The following is a 26,365-nucleotide window of genomic DNA, read 5'->3' on the forward strand; positions in this document are numbered from 1 at the left end:
TGGACCTGGATGAAATGCATTATGATGAGTGAAAACAAGTTAGTCTCAGAAGATTGCGTAGTGTATAATTCTATTTATAGAACATTCTCAAAATGACAAAATCATACAAATGAAAAGTAGGGGAGGGGCTAGGCCAGTGTGACAATGAAGGGGTGGCATGAGGGAGTTGTTTGAGGTGATGGAACAGTCTTTATTGATTGCAGTGATAGCAACACTCATCTACCCATTCGAGAAAATGACATAGAGAACCATACACACATTGTACCAATTTCAGATTCCTGGTTTTGATATTGTACTATAATTATGTAAGATGAAATCACAGGAAGAAACGAAATAAAGGATGCACCAGACACCTCGGTAGTATCTTTACAACTTTCTGTAAATCTATAACTGTTTTCAAATAAATAAATAAAATTTTAAGGAGGTGCACAGCCAATAAGTAGGGCTACTGTGATTCTAGTCCTCACCTTTCTACTCCCAAATCCCAGTGCTCCAATCATATTATTTACAATTTTGCACGCACCTGACATTCTGTATCTCCATGCCTTTGCACATACAAACTTCTACCTAGATGTCCTTCCCCCATCTAGCTAATTTATAATTTCCTTTAAGACCCAATTCACACACCTTCTCCTCTAAGATGCTTCCCTGGCTTCACCCAAGATTACTGACCTTCCTTCGCACTTCCTATGCATAGCACTTGTTCAACTGAATTGTGACCCTAACTCTAACCCACCACATGCAAGCTACAGAATTGGAAAATATATTCACAAGCATCTCCCAATAAAGCACTACTAGTCTGTAGACTATATAAAGAACTCATAACTCAATTGTAAGAAAACAAATAACCCATTTTTTTTAATGGACAGAAGATCTGAACAGACATTTTACCAAAGGAACTATGCAAATGGCAAATAAAAATATTATGTAAAAATATAATAAACATAATTAATCTGTAGGGAAATGCAAATAAAACCACAAAAAGAGAACCACATACCTGTTAAATAGCTAAACTTAAAAAGACTTGACTATGTCAAGTGTTGGCAAGAAAGTGGAACACATGGGTCATTCATGCACTGCTGGTGGGAATTAAAATGGTACAACCTCTCTAGAAAACAGTTTGGCAGCTTCTTAAAAAATTAAACATACCCTACTATATGATCCAGCCATTTTACTCATTTTTTTTACCCAAGAGAGCAGAATGCATATGTTCTCACAAAAATATTTTCACACGTGCTTATAGTGGCTTTATTTCAGCAGCCAAAACACTGAGAGCAACCCAAATGTCTGGGAATAGGTGAATGGATGAACAAACTGTGGTATTTCCAGACAACGGGATACAACGCAGAAACAAAGGAATGAACTATTGATATGCACAACATGAATGAATACCAGTAGAATTATACTGATGTAAGTAGAGTGCATACATATATTATGCTAGAAAATGCAAAGTAACCGACAGTAATAGAAAGCAGATTAGTGATATCCTGGGCATGGGAGGCAAGGACATAGAGAGGGGCAGGAGGCAAGGATAAGGTGATGGAGAAAACTTTGGGGGGTAGTGGTTATATTCATTAATTTGATTGGGGGAGAATTTCATTAGTATATACAAATGTCAAAACTCATCAAGTTGTGCAATTTAAACACCCATAGGTTTTTGTCGATTATACTTCAGTAGAGATATATGAAGAAAAAAAAATGAGTACCATTTAATGGTCATCTGATTTGTGAGAAAACATTACATAAGTAATTATTAATCTTCACTCTAGGTAGTTATTATTCATCCCATTGTACAGATCAGGTCAGAAAGGCCAGGGAGTCTGTAGCTATGGTCAAGCCAGCTCAAAACCAGGTCAAAGGTCTCCAATGCTGGGGCACTTTTCTCTGTATTGTGATGCCTTCCCACAGTGGTGAATTCCCAGCATGAAGCCATAGGTGACAGTCCCCTGGCCTAAGCAAGTCCTAGTCTAGGAAGGATCTGAAAGAAGGAAGGTGAAGAGCTGGCATCACTGAGAAGCCAAGGATCCCTGGCATTATTGCAAGGACATCTTCTCCATACTGGGTTGCAATTGGCCACAAATTCCTCTAACAACCAAACCCAACCCATCACAGGGACTGAGCCAGACAAGCTGAAACAGAAAGCAGGCTACAGCTGCTTCCTAGAACATTCCTCCCTATGCAGCCAGAGGATTTGGTGTGAAGAACCCTGACCGGGCATTCAGAAGAATAGACTCCAGTTTCACTTGTGTCATAGACAAAGATCATTCCCCTTTCTGGAACTCCATTTCCTCAAATGTAAGATGTGGAGGCCAACCAACAAGCTTTCCAAAGAACCTTTTCAACCCTGATTCACATTCTGAGTGCCCTACTGATTGGAGATTTTTCTCTGGAAGTTGATCAGGTGCCACTGATGGAAAGGATTCCTGATTGCCTACAAAACTGTACACTCAGCTCCCCCACCTACCCCAGCTCTGCTGGAAAAGAAACTTACCCGACTTATCAGTGCCTACCCATTCACTCCTTCAACCACGCCGCCTCCTCCCTTGGCCCTACCTCTCTGCAAGAGTCTCCCAAAGACGCCGACCCATCTTTTGCTGCTCTGTTCCCCAGTTAGCAGACTGAGCTATTTTCAGAAGTCTGGGAACCTTGGGACACACAGAGCAGCTTGAGACATAATTTTCCCCTTTAGAATTCTTACAAAAGATTGGAGCTGAGTAGTTACAGGATGGTATACGTCGTATACAATCTTGATGTAGGGAGCTCCTCCCCTTGTCACACCTGTATACCAAAGGATGAGCCAGAAATTATTGCGCAAACAGGCTGGGATATTTGGATGGGCACACAGTACGCTTTCAGTAAATATCTATGAATTGAATTAAATCCCTCTTGCCAACGGAATAATCTCTTACCTAAATACAGAGGAAAACCAAACAGATCCACCTCAGTATGTTCCCTGGAGAGAGCACTGAGAGTCCAGAGGCTGAGAAAGCCCCTGCTTCTAACTGGCTGAGGGATGTGAGACCACCAGCATGCCACCTCACTCCTGGGGCATCACAGGAATAAGGAAACTACTCTAAAAGCCTCTGGATGCTCCCAGTTCCGATGCTATCTTACTGTATGCAGAAGAGCCACTGAAACTGAAAGGAACAGTGTGGCCCTTTGTAAAGCTCTAAGCACTTTAAGCTGCAACTGTTCAGGTAGCTTCAAAGACAGAATGATGTTCCTCAGGGAAAGTTGCCCTGCCTGTTGAAACTTGGCCTGGGAACTCCAATCCATGTGGGCCAGCGCTTGCTGTAAAAAGTGCTCACTAACTTTGAGGAGCTGTGGAGGTCACAGACAGGCTTAGTTTACATCTCTGTTGCTTACCAGGTGTGGAATCTTGGGCAGGCTCTTCACCTCTGCAAGACTCAATGTAAACTTCTGCCGCTTGGTGATAGAAATACCTACCTTGCTAGGTCATTGCAGAATTAAATGAGATCATGCAGGCAGAACACAAAGCACAGTGCCTGGAGCCATCATGAGCTCAAACACCCTTTCCTTCCCCATACACATACCTAAAGGTCCTCAGAATAAGATCTTCTCAGCTGATTTCACTGGCCTAGAAAACCAGGCCCCTGTTGAAGAAGGGGGCTTAATTTCTAGCACTCCAGAGGGACACCTCATGATGTGCATTGGGGATGTAGAAGCAGGTGCAGGAGAGAGAATGAGAAGGATAGAGGCACCTAGAAACCATCCATTATTCCCCCTTACCAGTCCTATGCAAGGGCTCCGTGAGCAAGTGGCCTCCAGAGTGGTGTCCCATCCCATCCTCCCCGCCTGGTTCCCTGCCTCCCAGGAGCACAGACCTTCACCTCAGGCAGGAAAATCACCCACTATGGAGTCTGGCTTCTTAAAATGAGGGTGTAGGACCAGATAGCCTCTAAGGTCCTTTCCACCTTTAACATTTTCTGAACTACAACTCTACAGAGTCAACTGATGCTTAACTGATGCCTTACTGTCTCTCATCCCCTCTTTCAGGACTGAGGAAAGAGGTGAGGAGAAGGAACCAAGAGGTTCAGAAAGTAGAGGGAGAGGGCAGAAGCTGAGGCTCCATTATGCTAATTTAATTAGCTCTAATCTGCTGACAGCAGGGCCTTGAAGAAAGAGGCTTTTGTTTAAATTTCACATTTGGCAGGAAGTGCCCCTTCTCCTCCTCCCTCCTCTAACCCCCACCTCTCCAACCCCCATTAGAGATTATGAGTCAAAAGCTCTGATTTCAGTCCTGGCTCTCACAACTGGTAGCGCTGGGGCTTCCTGTTCACACTTCTCTGACCAACTTCTTGATTTTTCCAGCAAGGAAATTTGCCCCAGATGTTGGTCAGTAAATGGAGAGTTTTCATCTGCCCTTATGAAAGGATGTCAGTAATTCACAGATTCCCCCAAGTAGCAAGAGCCAACGGGGGAAATGCCAGCGACTTCGCTCCATCAATAAACCAGCTGTAGCTAGTTTGGCTCAGTAGATAGAGCATCCACCTGAGGATCAAGGCACATACCTTGGTTGCAGGATCCTCTGCAACCCAGGCCCTGGTCGGGGCTCGTGCAGGAGGCAACCAATCAGTGTGTTTCTCTCACATCGATGTTTCTCTCTGTCTTTCCCTCTCTCTTCCACTCTCCCTAAAAATCAATGGAAAAATATGCTCGGGTGAGGATTAACAAAAAAATTAAATAAAACAAAAACCAAAGGTTTACCAATCAACTAAACCCTCTCTGTCCATAAGGAGGGAGCCTCACAGAATGCAATGCGTTTTATTTCCACTCTCTTATAGGACTCACAACTGTCTTATGGGATAACAACAGAAATCTCACTCTCATTCATTAATTTAACAAATGCTTATTGAGCACCTACTGTTCACAGGAGTGGAAGAGGAGGGAGGCACTGGTGAGGTGACTTGCCCATGCCACCCAGCCTGTTGGTGGTAGAGCAAGCTCTGGAACCAGAGATGTTCTGGTAACCTGAATCTCCAGAACAAAACAGCTCTGGTTTGCAGCACTGGCTCATGTCTGGTTTGCAGCACTGGCTCATGTCCGCGGTGTAAATTTTCCCACCAAGGCCAATTTCAAGCGGCCAACAATCTTTTAACAACCAGTTTGCCAAATTCCTGAATATTTAAAAATCTGCTCTCAAGAGCCTCCAGACTAAAAACAAGTTCTGCTCCTGAGTGTTCTTTCTGACTCACCTCTCTACCTCCATGTGAGAGGCGTCAACATGCAAGGCTTAAAGAGTAACCTTAATAAAAAATACCTGGAGGACTGTTCACAGCAATAGGATTTCAGGCATGTTGTTTCCGCCACATCAGTAGTTTTCCAAATGTCCTATGAGTACATGTTATCTTTATAATCAGAACATATATAGGTAATTAAAGACATTTTTTAGTGAGCTTAGTGGAACATTTTGCAATAACCTCGCACACACAATTTCTGTTACTCTGTTTCCCTTTGATTGGAGAGAGAGAGAGAGAACGAGTTTCCTAGGAGCTCAACTTCCCTTGCAGAAGAGAACAGGTGCACCTAAGTTAAGCATTCACCTGAATCAGGTGCAGTTTTACCTAGAGAATAAATTTACTACCTTTGGAGTTCAAATTTCACCAGCAATTGGGTGGATTCAACTCCCTGTTAAGATTTCAAAAGATCTGCTCTGAAAAATCACAGCCTCTTTTGCCACCAAATGACCTTGCCTCCCAATGGGCTGGGGTGCAAGCAGATGTTTGAACCAGGAACAACTACTCCTTCTTTCCTGAGCCTTCGAGGAGACGGCTTTCACACACTCACCACCACCACCCCAACCAGAGGCATTTTGCCCTCTCCGTCCTCAAGGGGTCTTACCTCAGCGCTGGGACAGAGACGTGGCACCAGGGCTGGGTCAGGGTCAAGGAAGCCAGCTCACTTCAGCTGGGACCCATGGCTGCTTTCCTCTGGGCTGCTGGTTGCGGAGGTGGCACAGTGGGCTCTACCTTGCCTGCAGAGAAGAAACAAAGAAAGCAAAGTTGCCTGGAGAGCACCAGAAGTGCATTATGCTAATACTTGTAGGAGGGCAAGCACCCTTGCCCCTCCCACTCCCAGCCCTGATCACTCCTCCCAGGTCAGAGCCCCTTCCAGAACAGCCTCACCTGAAAGGGCCAATATCCTTCCCAGGGTTCAAACCGGCCATCTATTCGCCCAGACCTCCTGCTTCTGGAGCTGAGTAATTTCACAGTGAACTGAAGATTAAGCAAAGCAAACTACTCCAGTCACTGAATCCTGATGTTACTTACTCACTATCATTGGTAAGAAAAATAAGAGTAAACCCCAAGTTTTGTGTTTAGATAAGGCTTGGTGGACAACTGATTTTAATCAGCAAATACATTGAGGTTGCTCAAGTTTCCCTGTGAGCTATGGTATATTGTTTATAATGTTACAAATGTAAATTCCATTTCTAATTTATTTTGGGAGAATTTTTTTTAATATATTTTATTGATTTTTTACAGAGAGGAGGGGAGAGGGATAGAGAGTTAGAAACATCGATGAGAGAAACATCAATCAGCTGCCTCCAGCACACCCCCTTGAGGATGTGCTCGCAACCAAGGTACATGCCCTTGACCGGAATCGAACCTGGGACCCTTCAGTCCGCAGGCCGACGCTCTATCCACTGAGCCAAACCAGTTAGGGCTTGGGAGAATTTTTAACAGAACCTAAATTTTCAACCCATATATTATTATAGCTGTCTGGGTGGATAACATTTGTTTTTAAAGCCATTGTTCTTCTTAGTGCCAAAGAAGTTTATGTTCATTCTAGAAATTTTAAAAAATATAATTTAGACAAGAGAAGAAAAGTTATCCATTCTTTCTCCACCCACCCAAGATAACTACAGATAACACACCCTTCCTGGTTTTATTTTATTATCCAGATTTTTTACAAAGATGCAATAAAACCAGACAATTTATGTGGCTGTACTGTAAATTTACCCCACCCCCAAAGGCTGGACGTTTAAGTCATTTCCAACATTTTTTTGGTAATTATAAATAGTGCTTTGTAAAACTTAGTCTCTGGAGGGAAGTCATGGTTATATCCATAAGACACAGTCTTAGAAGTCAAATTGCTGAATCAAAGAGTTTCCGAATTTCTCATGTGTAACATTTCTAGTGGAAATGAGTGTGGGCTTCAAGTAGTCTGGGTTTTTATATTTCCTGCTCACACTCAGTCCAGCCCAAGTCTAAGAAAAGATCCATGATGATAACATGAGCTCCCCCAATCAAGCTTGGGGAGGGGGTACATGAGTAAGAATTGGTAAGGAGGGGAAAAGTGAGAAATCCACTGAGGAACAGAGAAGGAATGTCAATACACAAGGGCAGTGTCCAGGAACAAGAGATCCTGAGACACAGAGAAACAAGCGTCATCCTGGTGCTAGTAGGAACTGGGCTGACGTAAGATAAAACAGAAGCTGAAGTGAGCCATTTAAGGGCGTGGAAATGTCAAGGTCTTACACAGATTCAGGGCAGATCAGAGCAAACTCCAAAGGCATCAGGTGAAATGGAAAAATTAAGAGTCGCTTGCAGCATTTGAGCATTTTGCTTCTGTTTATAATTGATGCTAACAAAACACCAGGAGCCAGAGTCACTATGGGGAGAGTGAGCCAGGTCAGAAAGAGACCTCTACCTGCAAAAACAGCTGAGCTGGTGGCCACCTGGGAGCCTGCCAGCAAAGAGCCTTCCCCGGGGAACAGGAGCAAGGTGCTCTTGGAGTGTGGGGACTACTGGCTGCTGACCCACCCACCTCCTTAATAGGAAGGAGGCCCCTACTCTCCACCCTCTCTAGCCAGCCTCTCACCTCCCTCCTTTTACTCCATCCAGGCCAAACTTTCAGTGAGAGATGGATGATTCACCAAGTAACCCAGTGATTCCCAAAGTGGGCGCTACCGCCCCCCGGTGGGCGCTGCAGCGATCCAGGGGGGTGGTGATGGCCACAGGTGCATTTGGGGGCGATGAGTAACTGCTATTAAAATTTTAAAAAAATTAATTTCCAGGGGCTGAGTAATATTTTTTCTGGAAACGGGGTGGTAGGCCAAATAAGTTTGGGAACCACTGAAGTAACCTGTCAAAACAGACTGAATGGATTTCTGTGGCCCTGTGATCCTGGCAAAGACCCTGAGGACAAGTCTCATGCTCCTTCCTAGCCGACCAGCCCCCTTACCACTCCACCCCATGTACCCAGCACTCCAAACTAATAAGGGAATGACGGCGGGGAGGCGGGGCGGGGGGGGGGGGGGGGGGGGGGCGGGGGGATGGCGGTGAGGTGCAGGGGAGGTTTCCATTGATGCTTTTTAAATTCTTTGGAAGATGGCTTGCAGACTTCCAATATTACTAAAATAGGCAAGTCATTTTACCTGTCCAACCTGCCACTACCCACCCACTTATTCTTTGGGCCTCTCCTGATGGTCAAAGGGTGGAATTTTCATTTAAAAGTAACTCACCCATAAATAAGGGCGCTGGACCAATCAGAGGCTTTCAAAACTGCAACTATGAAAAAAGACTACAGTGAGCTGGTGGCAGACCTAAAGCTTAAAGGAAAGGAAATGAGGCCCTAGAGAAGCGAATGCCATGCACGAGATCAAGCGATGAGGCTGTGGGGACCTGCAGAAGCAGAGGAAGTTGGCCTATGAAGAGAATAGGGCAGAGCCCTGGGGTGAAGCAGACAGGAAACCGTGCAGCCACAGAGAAACCAGATGCATGGTGACTTTCTAGTGGCTGCGAGGCTTATCTGTACTTCCTACTTTTTATTTGTGTAAGCATACCCTGAATCACTTCAATAAACGTCTGAAAAGCTTGGTTTAGACCAGCTCTGGGGGCCCAGCTCGCTCCGACTCACTGAAGGCTAACGGGGCTGTGCGTGAGAACAGGGCACTCGCCCATGAGCCACTGCTTGGTTTTGTGGTAGGGCTTTGCCCATCCATTGCAACCACTCAAAGCCTTTTTTCTTAACCTTCCTTCCAAAGGTTGTGCCTGGGCTTTGATAGATGAGGCGACTGGAAGGGATAGTCCAAGATTGCAGGTGTAACTTTGCAAAACCAGTTCATAAAATGAGCCAAGAACATACACCCCAATGATTTCATGGTCCAGCATCCCCTGATGTAAGAATCCTCCAAGCAGGCCATTACTAAAGGGCTAGGTTTTGAGTCAGAGAATGGGTTAGCTTGTCACAGAAGCAGGGCTCTGGCCCCAAGTTCTTGGCTTAAATGAGTGATCACCACAAGGTACACAGGAACCTTGGAGTAAAAGATAACCTGTTAACACTAGGTTTATCATTCCACATTATCTGGGAGGTGGGCAGTTGTTCTGATTGTGTTAGAGATGGAAGCTAAATTAGCTGAAACATTCCAAGATCTGGGTCTCTGCAAATTTGCTGAGCTCTGCAGTGAGATCAGAAGACACTACACCCAAAGAACAGTCTGAACTTCTGCTAAAACCAGAAAACTTCCTAGATCATTTCTGCCCTCCCCTTCCTAAACTCTTGCCCCATGTGAATGGTTCATCTGTGGAGCCCAAACCCAATATCACAGGACACCTATCCTAGACCAAGGGGTAACCACAGTGTTCCTTTATATTTTTAATTTTAAAATTGGGAGCACTCTATGTACTAAATTATTCACTTATTCCTCACACAATCCTGAGGCAAAAAGAGTTCTCTATTTTCAGGTGAGAAAAGAGGGCTTAAGTAAGGAGTCCACACACAAAACTGGTAAATGACTAAGCCAGAATCCCACACTAGCCTTCCTCCGAAAGGCCTTTCTTCCTGCCAGTGTTAGCAGATAGGCCAACCTCTTTCAATAGAGCTGAAATTAAAGATGAGCTGAACACTGAATACACAGGTTCTGACAAAAAGAGAAATGATATAGGAATTTATTTTCCGAGAACCAGAAAAAGGAAGTGCTTCTGCCATGGCCTTACGCAAAATATCGGAGGGAATGTACTCCTGCTGTTTCTTTGTATTGTTACTATGTTTTCTACAGCTAACAATCAATCCATTTCTATTGTGCCTACTTGTGGTGCCCATCGGAATACATGAAGAGACACTAAGCCCCTTTTTCAGTCAAAGCAGTACACATACATGATTTCAGGCCCTGCCCCTCCCATTCATGCCCCTAATTTCTGTTGCCCAAATGCAATAACTGTCAACTCTTATCTATGTCTAGAGTTGCCTCAGTGTACCTAAATAGCATGCTTATATGGCTCTTTTTTTCAATGGTAAGTATTATTCATTAACTGCCTACACCAGAAAATGAGGATTTAGCTCTTTCACCTCCATTCCACATACCTCTTCTACTTGCCACATCTTTTAATATAGCTGTACTGTGGCTGATAGTAAGAAGCTAGGAAAATTCCTGGGTGAATGGAAAGGGGAAACTAAGATAAGAAAATTAAACAAGGCCAAACAGTTTGGGCAGCTTGCAGCTAGCTTGTGAATTGAAAGACCTTATCTTCCCCAACCAAGGACATTTGAGAGCAAATGGTTTATACCTCTCCTCCCTAACCAGAGAATACATCGCTTAAATCACTCTGGCCTGGGAAAATAGAGAACAAAGACCCAAGTAATGCCACTTGTGCCAGCTAAACCCAAGGACAGATATCACTTGAGGGGGAAATGTTAGGTAGAATAGATAACTGTTTGGGAAAGGGGGGTGGGGGCGGGAGAAAAAGAGGAGTTTACCTCACCCACTAAATAAAGAAGCCAGCCAGCCAACTTAGGACTTGCCAAACAAGAGGACCAGATGTATGTACAAACATTCTAGATCAGCCACAACAGTGTAGAAGGGGACTTTGAATCCTAGTCTGCTACCCAAGATATTGGGCAGGGGAATTTTGGAACCTATAGGGGAAAGAATATAAAACCCCCTTGAAACCCTGCCAGGCAGAGCACTCAGACTTGCTGAGTTGCCTGCTTGTGCTTTATGCCAAGTGTATTTTTAATAAATTTGCTTGCTTTGCTTCAATGCTGCTGTCTATCACTTGTCGGAAATCACTTGATTGGCAAGAGCCAAGGAGGGGACAGCCCTACTCCTCCAACTCAATGGGCTGTCCAGTAACAATAACATTTTTTTAGATTGAGTCAACACTAGAAGTTACATTATTATGAATAGATACATTATTGCTTGCAGCTCAGCCATGTGGTATGTTATGATAATTTCTCTCTTGTACATTCTTTAGTTGGAAGTACTTATCACTAATTCAGCCAACTTTCCAACAGTTCTTTTTTTTATTTCTTTTTTTTAGGATTTATTTTTTCTTTATTTTATATTTTTCCATCACCATTTATCCTCCTTACACCCTCTTCCACCTCCACCCCCCACCCTCCACAATCACCGCACTATTATTGTGCGTGTCCATGAGTTCTTTCTCTTTTTTTCTTTTTTGCTCAATCCCTCTACCTTCCCCCAACAGGCCGCCCCCGCCCCACCAGAACTGTCTGCCTGCTCTCTATCTATGAGTCTATCTCTATTTTGCTTATTAGTTCAATTTGTTCATTAAATTCTACATATGAGTGAAATCATATGGTACTTGTCCTTCTCTGACTGGTTTATTTCACTTAATATAATGTTCTCCATTCTGGAACCTTCTGTCCACCTACTCCAGCCCAAGCTAATTAGTGGCTCTCTGTTAAAGAGAGCATCCATTTCTACTGGCTTATCCCTAACATTGGAGGAATATGTCTACAGTAGCTTTCTCAGAAAGGATGTATAGAGAGGGAGGGGGGTAAAATAGTTGAGACTCCTTATATCTGAAAATGCCAGTATTCCACACTCACATTTGATTAATAATTTGTCCAGATATAAATTCTCAGTTGGAAATAATTTTCTCTCAGAATTGTAAAGGTATGGCCTCATTGTCTTCTAGATTCTAATGTTAGTGTAGAATCAGATTTCTATTCTTACATGTAACTAGAGGCCCAGTGCACAAAATTTGTGCATGGGTAGGGTCCCTAGCGGCTGCTGGCCACCGGCCAGAGCCTCCCTTCCTTGGCTGCTGCCACCCCTGGCTGGGGCCTGCCTTTCCTGGCTGCCAGATGGGGCCTTCCTTCGGTCCACGCTTCCCCCTGGTGGTCAGCGCACATCATAGTGAGAAGTCAAACTCCTAGTCGATTGAACTCCCGAGGGGACACTTTGCCTATTAGGCTTTTATATATATACTAGAGGCCCGGTGCACAAAAATTTGTGCACTCGGGGGGGAGGGGGGAGTCCCTCAGCCCAGCCTGTGCCCTCTCGCAGTCTGGGACCCCTTGGGAGATAACGACCTGCTGGCTTAGGCCTGCTCCCGGGTGGCAGAGGACAAGCCCAATCCCTAGGTGCAGCCCCTGGTCGGGCTCAGAGCAGGGCCGATTGGGGAGTTGGGGCACCGCCCCCTGTCATGCACAGAGCAGCGTGGATTGGGAGGTTGTGATGCCACCCTCAGTCACGCTCAGGGTAGGGCCGATTGGGGGGTTGGGGCACTGCCCCCTGTCACACTCAAGGCAGGGTCGATGGGGAGGTTGCAGCGCCACCCCCTGTCACGCACAGAGCAGGGCAAATCAGGGGGTCGGGGCGCTGTCCCCTGTCACTCACAGAGTAGGGCCGATAGGGGAGTTGGGTCACTGCCCCCTGTCACACACAGAGCAGGGCAGATCAGGGGGTTGGGGCGCCACACCCTGTCACACTCAGGGCAGGGTGAATCAGGGGGTTGGGGAGCTCCCCCCTGTCACGCACAGAGCAGGGCCCATCAGGGGGTTGGGAAGCTCCCCCCTGTCACGCACAGAGCAGGGCCGATCAGGGGGTTGAGGAGCTCCCCCTGTCACTCACAGAGTAGGGCCGATAGGGGAGTTGGGACATGGTCCCCTGTCACACACAGAGCAGGGCGGATCAGGGGGTTGGGGCACCGCACCCTGTCACACTCAAGGCAGGGCCGATGGGGAAGTTATGTCTCTACCCCGTCACACACAGAGCAGGGCCCATGGGGGGTGGTTGGCGCACTGCCCTCTATCACCCACAGAGCAGGGTTGATCAGGGGGTTGGGGAGCTCCCCCCTGTCACACACAGAGCAGGGCCCATCAGGGGGTTGGGGAGCTCCCCCCTGTCACTCACAGAGTAGGGTCGATAGGGGAGTTGGGGCACCGTCCCCTGTCACACACAGAGCTGCAGGGCGATCAGGGGGTTGGGGAACTCCCCTCTATCAGGCACAGAGCAGGGCTGATCAGGGGGTTGGGGCGCCTTCCCCTGTCACAAACAGAGCAGGGCGGATAGGAAGGTTGTGGCCCCGCCCCCTGTCACACACAGAGCCACAGGGCGATCAGGGGGTTTGGGTGCTGCCCCCTGTCACGCTGATCCCGGTGCCGGGAGGCCTCGCGGCTCCACTGATCCCGGTGCTGGGAGGCATATTACCCTTTTACTATATAGGATAGAGGCCTGGTGCACAGGTGGGGGCCAGCTGGTTTGCCCTGAAGGCTGTCCTGGATCAGGTTGGGGGTCCCCACTGGGGTGCCTGGCCAGCCTGGATGAGGGGCTGATGGCTGTTTGCAGCTGGTCACACACCCTTCAGGGTGGGAGTCCCCACTGGGGTGCCTGGCCAGTCTGGGTGAGGGGCTGAGGGCTGTTTTCAGGCTGGCGGGTGACTGAAGCTCCCAACCGCTTCTTTTTTTCTTTTTTTTTTTATTCTGAGCCAGCTTTAGCTCTGAGGCTTGGCTCCAGCTCTTAGGCCTCTGCTGCTGAAAGCAGGTATCTGGTTTGTTTGGGTTCTATAATCGAAACACTGTATCAACTCCAGCTCTGAGATCACGGCTGGCTGAAAGCAGGTTTCTGGGGTTTTGTTTAGCTTCTATATTTGTAACAATGTTTCAAACTGCAAGCTCAGAGGCCGGCAGCGGCAGGCGGGGAACGTTGGAGTCCTCCGTCACTGAAGCAAGCAAGCCTCATGTTTGCTTCAAGCTGCCTGGCTGCCGGCCGCCATCTTGGCTGGCAGTTAATTTGCATATCGCCCTGATTAGCCAATGGGAAGAGTAGCGAAGGTACGGCTAATTACCATGTTTCTCTTTTATTAGATAGGACTACTGGCCCAGTACATGAAATTTGTGCATGGGTTGGGGGTGGGGGGTTTCCCTCAGCCCAGCCTGCATCCTCTCCAATCTAGGACCCCTTAGGGGATGTCCGACTGCTGGTTTAGGCCCAATCCCACAGTGACTGGGCCTAAACCAGCAGTCGGACATCCCTCTCGCAATCTGGGACTGCCGGCTCCTAACAGCTCACCTGCCTGCCTGCCTGATCATCCCTAACCACTCTGCCTGCTGGCCTTATCTCCCCCAACTGCCCCCCTTGCCAGCCTGATCGCCCCCAACTGCCCCCCCACTGACCTGCTCACCTCCAACTCACCCCCCAGCTGGACTGCTTGCCCCCAACTGCCCCCCTGCCAGCCTGCTCACCCCCAACTGCCCCCCACCAGCCTGCTCGCCCCCAACTGCCCTCCCCCCAGCCTAATTGCCCCTAACCACCTCTGCCTCAGCCCTGCCACCATGGCTTTGTCTGGAAGGATGTCCAGAAGGTCTCCCAGAAGGTCTCCTGGTCTAATTAGCATATTACGCTTTTATTAGTATAGATAGAGGCCTGCTGCATGGTTGGGGGCTGGCTGGTCTGCCCTGAAGGGGGTTCTGAATCAGGGTGGAGACCCCCTTGGGGGGCAGGTCCGGCCTGGACAAGGGGCCTAGAGCAGTTTGCAGGCCAGCCATGCCCCCATCGGGGTGGGGGTCCCCACTGGGGGTTGTGCCAGCCTGGGCAAGGGGCTGGGGTGGTTTTCAGGCCAGCCATGCCCCCATCAGGGTGGGGGGGGGGTCCCTGCTGGGGGGGTGGCCAGCCTGGGTGAGTGGCTGAGGACCATTTGCAGGCGTGCCACGCCCCCTTCAGAGTGGGGGTCCCCAGCTAGGGGCCGTGACCAGCCTGGGTGAGGGGCTGAGGACACCTTGCAGGCTGGCCACACCACCATCAGGGTGGGGTTCCCCACTGGGGGTCATGGCCAGCCTGGGCGAGGGGCTGATGGCCCTTTGCAGGCTGGCCATGCCCCCATCGAGGTGGTCCCCAATGGGGGGCATGGCCAGCCTGGGCAGGGGCCTGAGGGCTGTTTGGGGACAGTTTGCAGGCCGGCCAAGACCCCAGCTTTGTCTGGAAGGACGTCTGGAAGGTTTCCAGAAGGTCTCCTGGTCTAATTAACATATTACTCTTTTATTAGTATAGATAGATAGTTTGAGGGTTGTTTTTACCCCCTCTGTCTATAAACTTTTCCTCAGTTTTTTTCACAATGACATGCTTTGGTAGAAGCCCATGTTGTTTAGTTCTCAGAATATTTCTTGTATTATTTCTTACTAGAGGCCTGGTGCATAAAATTCGTGCACGGGGATGGGGGGGGGGGGGATCCCTCAGCCCGGCCTGCAACAACACAAGCATTCCGCCAGGCTGCTCACACTGCCCGCTCTCAGCGGCCACCCGCCCCCGGGACTGGGGGACTCTGGCAGGGCTGAGAGGACTGGGTACCACCATCTTTGTGATGGAGTGATGGTTAATTTGCATATTACCCTTTTATTAGATAGACTAATTATTGCCCTCTGTAGTCTCTATTTCCTTTTCCTGTAAGTCCTACTTCTCAGGTGTTCAACTTTTTAGAATAATTCTTTCTTATTTTTCATATCATTGCCTTTTTTTTATTGCCTTCTTTTGACTTTCTGCAAAATTTTTTCAACTTTATATTCCAAATCCTCTGACTGATTCCTTTATTTCTGCTATCATACTTTTAATTTCCAAGAGTTCTATCTTAGTCTCTGCATCTTCTTTAAAAATATAAAGAATTCTGAATTCCAATCCTTATCAGGTTCCAAAAATTCCTGACAAATGGTTGTGAACCTGTATAAATACTTTTCTAAAAGTTCAGCATTTGAAACTATGCCTATAAAAATAATAAAATAAAAAGGTTTGTTTTACCTAGTAACTAAAATTTCTTTTAAAGATCTTTTTAAGTAGAACAAACTCAATTTTTAGACATAAGATCAAGCATAGCAGGCCAAGCTGAGGTAGGTATGTGTGAGATGACATTTTAAAACAAGAGGCAGGCATTTTCTCTGCAGTCTTTATTTTATTAATGTGATATCTTCTCTTGTCTCTATGACACTAGTAATTATATTTTCTGTGAAGTTTTCTTCTGCTCCCTACATTGTCTCTATTTATCATGAGGTGGGGTTTTATTGTGTGTGTTTTTATGTTTTTGTTGTTGTAGTTTGTCTCTTTTGGCTTCTGTCCTTTGTGTTTCAAACTTTCTCAAACATCTGGTGATCCTTAGTGGTCTTTTTAATTTAAAAGTGACACACTAAAAAGCTGACCAGAAGCTCTGTGTGCATGGGCAGGACTGCTGGACTGATGGATCTTACAAGAAAGAGATTGAAAGTAATCTGTCCATTTTATTTAAAGAACCCTAAGTAGCAATATCTATAGGCTTTTTCTCTTGGGTTAGTTTACAGAGAGACTCCTCTCATCTCATAACTAGGGAAAAGGGAGTATAACCCTAGCTTGCCAGTCCTGTGGGAGGGGTGATCTCACTGTACAGTATGCAGAGTTTTATTCACTCCCTCTGTTTTAGAATTGCATCTCATGCATGCCTGTCTCAGCTTGGACTGCTGTGCCTGATCTTAATCAGGTCTGAAAACTGAGTTTGTTCCTGGAGAGTTCCTTAAAAGAACTTTTAGTTACCAGGAAAAAAGAAACTTTTATTTTTAAAGGCATAGTTTCAAATGCCAGACATTTAGAAAAGTTTTAACACAGGTTCACAATTACTTATCAGGATTCTCTGGGACCTAATAAGCACTGGAATTCAGAATTCTTCATATTTTAGAAAAGTAGTATGTTGACTGAACCATAGATTACATCACATCTGCAGCAGGGTCAGGGCAGCTCTTCATAGTTATATGGATTAATGTTTCTGCCACAAAACAAATAAATATTTAAACTAAGTAGGTTAAATAAAGGTTTATAAATAGACTCACATCAATCCGGGTCAGGTTTTGCCACCAAATGACTTAAAAATAAAACTTGGTTTTATTTTTATATTTGGAAATTGCAGAAAAGGGATTGAGTGTGCATTTCCTATGTGCTTCCTACACCTCCTGTCACATTGAGGCCTTTTCACAGGGATTCTGTCGCTCTTTGGAGCTGCTTGAGAAAAAGCAGCAATTCGGTCTTGGGCTTGTCATCATTGAGATGTCTACTAGACACCTAAGGAAAGTTGTTGAATAGGTGAGTGAATATGTGAGTGTGGTGTTCAGGAAAAAGGTCTGGGACGGAGCTATAAATTGAGGGCTGTCAGCATGTGGATGGCAGGAGATCACCAGGGAGTGGGGAGACAGATAAGAGGCCAAGTCCAAGGGCTGATCCCCGGGGTGTTCCAAAATGAACAAATGAAGATGAGCCAACAAAAGAGAAGACAGTTTTTGAAGGGGGGGGTGGAATAATAAACTATATAAAATGCTGCTCATAAATGAAAATTAGGACTGAGATTTGACCATTGGATATGACAATATGGAGGTCACTGGTGAACCCTACAGGTGTAGTTTTTGTAAAGTAATAAAGGCAAAACAGTGATTAGATGGGGTTAACATAATGGGAGAAGAGGAACTGCAGGGAGCAGGCACAGATGACTCAAGAAGTAGAGAAATGAAGCAGTGGCTGGAGGAGTAGATGAAGTCAAGGAAGATATGCCTGTGCCTATGTGTGTGAGTGGGAGAAACAGCAGTCACAGATGGACGGGTGGAGGGAAGGGAGAAAGAAAGACAGAGAAAGGAATGGTCCAGTAGAGAAACCTTGGAAAGAGAAGGGAGAATTGCTGGAGTCATGTCCTTCCTTAAAGAAACAGGATGCCGCACAAGTGGGGAGGCAGTGGTCTTATATAGGAACAGAAACAATTCATCATCCAGCATAACAGGCAGAAAGTAGAATATTGTACAGGGCATAGATTTGGTAGTGGAAGGTATGAAGGTTTTCTTCTGCCATTATTTCCTCACGTGAGTAGGAAATAAGGTTCTCAACTGAGAATACCTCCTTGTGTGGAGAGGAGATGTTAAGGGTTTGAAGAGAGAAAGGTGTGAAACAGTCATCTAGATTAGAGAGAATGCAGTGGTTCTCAATCAAGGCTGCCCTTGGAGTAACTGTAGAACTTTAAAAAAAAAAAAAAAAAAAAAAAAAGATAGTGATGCCCAGGTATACACCACAGGCTTTGATTTCATTCATTTTGGGTGGAATTAGGGCACTAGTACTTTTTATAATCTACCCCAGGTAATGCTAATAGAAACCAGAGTTGAGACCCACTGGAAATAAAACAAGATGACCTAATAACACCCAGGTCCATTCCAGGGCTATGATCATGAATTAGAATGGGGCAAGGCAGGTTGATGGTGTGCCTTTCTGCAGTCACATTCAGCCGTGTGGAGCAGGCATGGTGTGCAGAGAGAGAGCTGGATTTAACGGGGGTTAAATGAAATGCCTGTAAAGCATATGACATGCCTGGACATGGTAAGAGTTCAGTGAACAAAATCTGCTGTTTATTTTTATTACCAGCTAAGTGACATACACATACACTTGTAGCAAATGTAATTGTTTTTATCTCATTCAAGTGATTCATCCAATTTGTGTATATCATAGAGTTTTGAAGTCATTTGCAAGTAACTAAAATCACAAATGTATATCCTTGAATATCAAGGAGTCTCCTCTGGAGAGAGAGAGACTGTGTGTGTGTGTGTGTGTGTGTGTGTGTGTGTGTGCATGTGTGTTTTACATTGAGCATTGCATGTGGGGTCACTGGAATTCACAGGCCACCCCTCCTGCTCACCCTTCCCCATGTCCCAATTTGATAACAACATTGTACAAAGCACACTCCAGTCCACACCACTTGAAGCCTGCATTTTAGGGGTTCTACATCTGCAATTTCTGTCTAGTAATCTGTTCTGCTCCCTCTGGGAAGGTCCACCTTTGATCCTAGCCCTGAGTCTGGAGAGAGCTCTGTGATGTTAAGTGCCATCTCATCAGCCTCTCTCCAACTCAAGCCTGTCTATGTCCATGTCCACCCAACTGATTGATGGAGAAAGTCTGCAGACTCTATCCTGAGCCAAACTGGGTGAGCTCCAATGCCAGCAGAGGGCATACGCCCTGTGGGCTCACCTGCTGGGGGAGCCCCTACTGTCAGCTCCTGCCTCCTCCCACAACGGGTGGATCTAATGTTAAATCCTTGTGTGAACCTCCTTCTGTCTGGTCCTGCTGCTCTCCCCACCTCCCACCCTAACTGCCTACAAACCCCTCCTGTGGAGGTCTCACCTCTTCTCCGACCCCACCCTGCCCCTGCCTCTTGCTCCAGCAGCAATGTGTGCAGCTCCCTTGCATCTGTGCCCCAATCACACATGCTCATCTCTCTTCCTAGATGGAGGCCCCTCCAGGAAGAGGCTGGACCTGTGTATCTCCATATCCACAGTGCCTGGCAGAGTGTCTGGCCCATTGGGTGACCAATAACTGAGAATAACCATCAACAAGTGCTATGACATTAAAATTACTACCACTTACTAAAAATCACTAACTACATGCTGGCACTGGGTTAAGCACTAGCTAGCACTCACACAATGCTATGGGGTAGGAATGATCCACACAGATTACAGATGAGAAACCAAGGGTCAGATTAGTTCCCAAGTTCACCCAGCTGACAAGTGCCACATCCAAAATTAAACCCAAGTCTATTGGTGGCAAAGCATATGGTTTTTTTCCCAATGTGACAAGGGCTCTCTCAGAAAATTACCCCTGAAGATGGTGATGGTAAAGGCAGAGTTGCCCCCCAGCCCTCCCACTGGGAGTCACTTGAACTGTCTGGGAGACAAGGGTAGAACTCTCCAAGAGTGGAAGCATTTCCGGGGGAGGGGGGGGGTGTCTTTCTTCCATCTCCTCCATACCCATTCTTCCCTTTCCTCCAAATTTACAGGCCAGAACAAGATGTTTATTGTGTAGAGCAAAAAAGGAACCAGCACAAGCCCTCTAGCAAGAAGCATCTTCTGGGGATTTCTTACTAATGCTGTCAAGAACCACCCCCAGCTCAGGCCCTGGGCCAGCCTCCTCCCAACACTGTACAATTGACAAAGGCAATCCCTGCAGTCTGCTTAGAGTATGATGATTCAGCCTAACTGCCTTTGCAGAGCTCTCCCACTGCCTTCCTCCCTCTCTCACCTGGGATATACTCCCATGACCCTGGCTCCCAATAGGATAAGAAAAACAAGAGCAAGGTCCCAAACCTAACTCCCCCACCAGAGCTCAGCTCCATGGATCAGCCCAGAGAACATTCCCTATTGCATCTTGCTATTTGTCTCTCACTCAAGGCCAGAGGTGACAGGTAGAAGAAGGACTGTCCTGTGGGCCAGGAGGACTCACCAGAGCCCCAGGTGTTCCCCACCATTGGCTCCTGCAGCCCCACCTTACCTAGAGAGCACCAGCTCATGGCCAGTGGTGGCTGAGTGCATCCTGGTCTCAGTGGGCAAACAGTGTGGATCGGGAGATCTGAGCTCACTCCACGAGGCCTCCTAAGGGCTGGGCACAGTGCTGGGCCCAGGACCATCAGAGAGCTCAGTCAGTGTTCTAATGATCAGGAGGCCATCATCTAACACAGCTACTCTCATACAACATAGTGAGTGCGGTACAAGAGATAAAGGTCTTCTCTTTCCTGTGTATGTCATGGAGTCATGGAGTTGAGGGGCTTATCCTGAGCTGAGAATGAGCTAGAAGGCCATTCTAGGCATAGTAGAGAGACCATTGAGACGAGCAAGGAACCAATCACTACAGAAGTAAGAAGTTGGCTCTCTCAAAAACCACTGCCACCACCCCAACACACAATACACACAACAGGACTTTTGGGCCCCCAGCAGCATGTGAGGCCCCATCCCAGACCCTAGAACAATCCTGATCCTTCCTGGAGCAAATGTAAATTGCCTCAGGCCACACTAGCTCAGAGCTGAGGTCTGGCTGCTGGCCCACCCCATATGTGGTGTCAGAGCCCAGTGACACTGAAGCAAAGGCCTACCTTGTCCTCATCAGTACTCCTGGAGAAGAAACACTACTCCAGAGCCCCCTGACACCTTTGTTACACACACACACACACACACACACACACACACACGCACACACCATCCCTTTTCTAGACTATGAGCCCCTACCAGATAGACATAGCAGGGCCTGCTCGCCTGGCAGCTCTGAGATTCCTCCCTGTAGCCTGGCATGTCTGGAACACCCTGCTCTGCCCTGTATAACTCACCAAGCTGTTGACAGTCATCCCAAATCAATTCTCTGGCCCAGCCTTTCCCAGCAAGCCGAAAGGCAGGCCGACTGCTTGCCTCCTACCTCCCTTCTACCTCCCACCATAGCCCCTAGCTCCGTGGTCGGCAAACCACGGCTCGCAAGCCACATGCGGCTCTTTGGCCCCTTGAGTATGGGTCTCCCACAAAATACCACCACACTCAAGGTGCCAAAGAGCCGCATGTGGCTCGCAAACTGCGGTTTGCTGAGCTGCAAGTTTGCCAACCACTGCCCTAGCTGGTTATCTGAGTCAGGAGAGCACAGTTTCTCGCCTGTTAACCACCTGTTAACCAGTTGTTTGTTGCAAGCCTACAGGGACCCAATCAATGACTGTGGGAGTTTTTACAGACACCTGTGGGCACTTTAACAGATGTTTGTGAGTTCACAGAAGAGCAAGGAGTGCTTCAGCAATAACAAACCCTTCTGTGTAGCTCTTTTATACTTTCTCAACTTTTCACATCTATGATCTAATTTGAACATAAAAACAAATCTGGGGGTAGACAGCCCTACCATTATTATCCCTTTTGGGATAAGGAAATTAGGGTTCAAATCAAGTTACTTGGGGTCACTGGATAGCAGAGTCTGAACCATAATTGAATCTTTTATATTTACCTAAAGATTTACCTATAAAATTTACATGTAAAATATATTTCTATTTCATAGGTCCACATGTATGTAAGTATATAAAATAGATTTATCTATGAAGAATTAACCTATACAGTAGTTTTTTACATTTATTTGTATGTTTATACTTGGTGTTCACAAAGTTGTCTAATTCAGGTCTCCCATGCACTACAAGTCATAGCACAGAAGAAGAAACATGGGCTTAGGTGTACAGGCAGCTCAGGGGTTCAAATCACAATCTTACCACTGTGCACTTTGGGCAGATAAATCTCTCTTAATTTCTGTTTCTCATCTGTATCATAGGGCTAATAATACCCATTCTATAAGCTGTTGGGCAGCCTAGAGATATCTGTGTGTCATACTTTGGTACCTGTGGGCACTTAATGAACAGTAGCTATTCTTTCAGTTATCTCTTGTGCTCCAACCATAACAAATTACTCCCCACTACCCAGAGATGCTGCATACTTTCACTTCTCCGGGCTTTGTGTGTTGATCCAATACCCTTTCTTCATTCTCAACCTATCAGAACTCTTCTCATCCTCCAACTTTCAGTTCAACTCTATCTCCTTTGTGAAACCTGCCCCATTCTCCTCTGGCCCCAGCACCCAATTGTTCATCTGATTTATAAAGTGTTTTGTTCTGCCTATACTTTGGTGTTCACATAACTGACTTGCCAACTTTCCCATGAAAGTTCCACTCAGCTCTTCCCACTCTGAGTATTAGAATTTAACAGTGCATTTTAGAATAGCCCTAGTGGTTTTATTCAAATAAGACCAGCTCATTATTTGTTTAAAAATCAATCAACACACAAAATTATACACAGCTACATGTCAACTAAGATCCTTCCATTCACAAAAAATAGGTTAATAAATTCTTCCCATGTTACTAAATTTTCACCTGGATAGAAGTGTGAAGGATAGAAGAATGCATGAAAGAAGAATGAACAGCCGAAGTGCCCACCAGCAGATGATTGGATTAAAAAAACTGTGGTACTTCTGCACAATGGAATACTATGCTGCTGTAAAAAAGAAAGAACTCTTACCATTAGCAACAGCATAGATGGACCTGGAGAGCATTACACTAAGTGAAATAAGCGAGTCAGAGAAAGATAAATATCACATGATCTCACTCATTTGTGGAATATAATAAACAACATAAACTGATGAACAGAAATAGATCCAGAGACACAGAAGCATCAAACAGAATGTCAAACCTCAGAGAGAAGGCAGGAAAGGGTGGTAGTGAGGGAGGTAAGGGACTTGTATGCATGCATATAAGCATAATCAATTAACACAGACAGTAGTGGGGTGAGGGCATGTGCTGGGGGGTGGAAGTGGCCAGGGAGAGATCAATGGTGGGAAAAGGAGACATATGTAATACTTTAAAAACAATAAAGAATTTAAATAAATAAATTGTTTTACAAAAGAATGTATAGAATTGCTTTATAAAATAACTATTTTAAAGGTTTTTTATTAATTTTTAGAGAGAGAGAGAAACATTGATATGAGCGGGAAATATCAATCAGCTGCCTCCTGCACTCACCCTAACAGGGATCGAGCCCACAACCCGGGCATCTGCCCTGACTAGGAATCAAACTGGCAACCTTTCAGAGCATAGGATGATGCTCAACCAACTGAGCCACACCGGCGAGGGTTAAAATAGCTATTTTTTTTAATCTTTAAACTTCATTTTAATTCTACAGGAAAGAAAAATAATGGAAAAGCTGAACTTTTAACACATTTCGCCACCAAAAGATAATACTTCCTTAGGATCCTTCTAAGTTAAAATAATAATAATAATAATAATATTGAAAGGTTGCAGTCATGACTTTAACACCCTATTTAGTCAGTATGAGAGGGAAAGTTAGCACTTATGTGTTCTCCCACTTCCTCCCCAGCTCTCCATTTCTGTTACATTCTTTTTACTTTGTCATATTCTATTTCTACTGCCCACCTTGGCTTAGCTTTGCTCTGTTTGAGCAGATGAAGGGCTCACCAAATAACCTTTAACCAAGCCTTCCTAAGTTTGCTTTTGATTAATCTTTTTCATCACAAGTAGGTTTTTCCCAAGAAGGGGTCATATGTGCTATAATCCTGGAGTTCTTGCATATATGAGAAAGGCTGGCTGCCTTATCCTTGCAGAGTGACTTAATTAAGTGTAAAAGTCTTCAGTCACACTGCCTTTTCCCTCAGAACTCTACATATTTCTTCTCCATGTTCTCAAGTTTTTCTTCTGCTGCAGATCAAGTCTGAGGTCACCATTACTTTTTCCTTGTGACAGAGATGAATTGCTCCCAATATCCATTTGCTCATTTCCCTTTCGGTAATGGAAAAACCCTGAGTTTTAAGAGGGCACAAGGCCACCCAGCTGGAGATGTTTCCCAGCCTCCTTTGCAACCAAGTAGGTCCATGTGACTATGTTTTGGTCAATGGAACGTAAGCAAAAGTGGCCTGTGTTTCCACAGATGCCCCAGTTACCCTTCAGAGGGATCATCCTTGTACCACCTTTAAATCTCTGATTTTTCTCTGATGAATTTCTTTTCTCAGCATATACTGCAATTTTCTTCAAGCCTTCCTCTCTGTTAGTAATTTACTTTTCAGTTGATTCTACTCTGTTCCTTTATTAACTTTTTCTCTAAAGAGGTTGTTTGTATCATCAATTTTTCCCTTAGCTGTGTAATTGCCCTTTTTATTTCATTCTGTAGTTTCATCATCTTGTCTTTGTGTTCTCAACTGATTAGTTTTCAATAAACCTTATTTTGAATGAATGGATACCCTTACTTCCTCTCCCACACAAGAGCCAACTCCAATGCAGAAATTATCCTGGGGGATGGGGAGAATGAGCCAGAGGCATCCCATTTATCATTGGGTGAGACAGAATAACTTTACTCATTGTCAGGCCTTCCTTCTTTCTGATCCTACTCATCCTTAAAAGACAGCTCAAGTCCCACCTGCTCCAGACTCTTCCAACCCACACTGATTGCTTCCTCTCCAGTCCCTAAAGGGCTTATCTGAACTAAGGGATTTACAGGTGATGCCTGGGCGACTAAATGAACCTGGAACTTTTAAGAAAGTGGATAAACCTTCTCCCTCTCCCACCACACATGGTTAGGCACATAAAGGTTTGGGGTTCTCTTTCTTTCTTTCTTTCTTTTAGGATTTCTGGACTACTGGTTTTCTAAATGAAAAGGAGTGTAAACGCTAGAACCAAGACTCAGAAGAGGCTTCAACACCAGGCCCACTCATTCCAATTTAACTGTAAGTTGGAAAACACTATGAGCCAGGTGGAAGAAAGAGGATTCAGCAAGAGTATTACCCTTGATAAATTAATAGAGAGGGAACAAGCACCTTAGCCAGCAAACCAAACCTTCCCAACCTGCCTCTGCAGGCACTGCTGGGGCGCTGAGCAAGCAAGCATATATTCAAGTCCATGCACCTCAACTCACCCACTCAACTCACTGTCTGAATGAACAAATCTCCGAGCCTCCCTCAGTCTTTGTTTCCTCATCTATTAAATGGAGATGATAATAGTGTATGCCACATAGAGAGGTTATGAAAATTATATTAGATAATATATGCAATGGTTCCAGCCTCATCCCTCACCTCTTCTTTCCTTGTGTATTTCTCTCCAGGAACATCAGCCTTTAGTGATCCCCCCACACATACGACAAGCCATTCTTCACCCCACATCTTTGCTCCTGCACCCACTTCTCCTTCAAAGCCCTTTGCCCAGAGGCTAACAGCTACTGCTCTCTAAGACCCAACTTAGGTATCACCTCCTCCAGAAAGCTTTCCCAAACTCCTTGTACCTTCTTCCCAATCTCTACATACACCCCAATCATAATTTAACACACTATATTATAATTAATATCTGTATGTCCACCTTCAACTAAGCTCTTAAAGGAACAGAGCTGTAAGAATATTTGGGTCTATGTCCTAAAAATGAGCATTGTGCTACAGCGCACACTCTACATTTGTTGAATAAATAAACAAAGGAAGGACTCTGAGAAGAGAGGAAGCGGATGAGAGAGGAAATTTAACTGCCACTAACTTTCAAGGCCCCGCTAGACACACTGAGTATGTGTGTGCATATCTACAATGTACGTGTTTATGTAATTATTCCCAATGCCTAGCACATAATAGGCACTTGATAAATATTTGATAAACAAAGTGTTATTAAATAAACTTTACAAAAGAAGAAACTGTTTAAGAGCCTAGGAGCACAGCTGCAAGATAAACCCTTAACGATGTTGATGTTGAGTTCCATTGACAAGCCAAAAGCATTTAAAGGTAGCTGAGCAGTGATACCCACGAATCTGTGGCCATGCTCACTACCAGTGTTTATTCCCAGTCA

The 26,365-nt window shown here is 45.6% G+C and overlaps 1 protein-coding gene across 4 annotated transcripts in view; it reads right to left on the reverse strand.

Moving 5' to 3' along the window:
• ST6GAL1 (ST6 beta-galactoside alpha-2,6-sialyltransferase 1) overlaps window positions 1–26,365 on the reverse strand; it is a 115,831-nt gene that overhangs the window by 79,248 nt on the left and 10,218 nt on the right. For 3 of the 4 annotated variants that reach the window (XM_070406601.1, XM_070406603.1, XM_070406602.1), the window contains exon 2: window positions 5,863–5,995. The gene's annotated coding sequence lies outside the window, so the exon portion shown is untranslated. Of the gene's footprint in view, window positions 1–5,281; window positions 5,327–5,862; window positions 5,996–26,365 lie in introns of those variants that run through there. The other variant, XM_070406605.1, reaches the window with a different exon arrangement.

This window comes from Myotis yumanensis, unplaced genomic scaffold (genome assembly GCF_028538775.1).
Source record: "Myotis yumanensis isolate MYYU_CA2020_CCGP unplaced genomic scaffold, mMyoYum1.0.hap1 SCAF_2, whole genome shotgun sequence".
Taxonomy (NCBI): Eukaryota; Metazoa; Chordata; class Mammalia; order Chiroptera; family Vespertilionidae; genus Myotis; species Myotis yumanensis.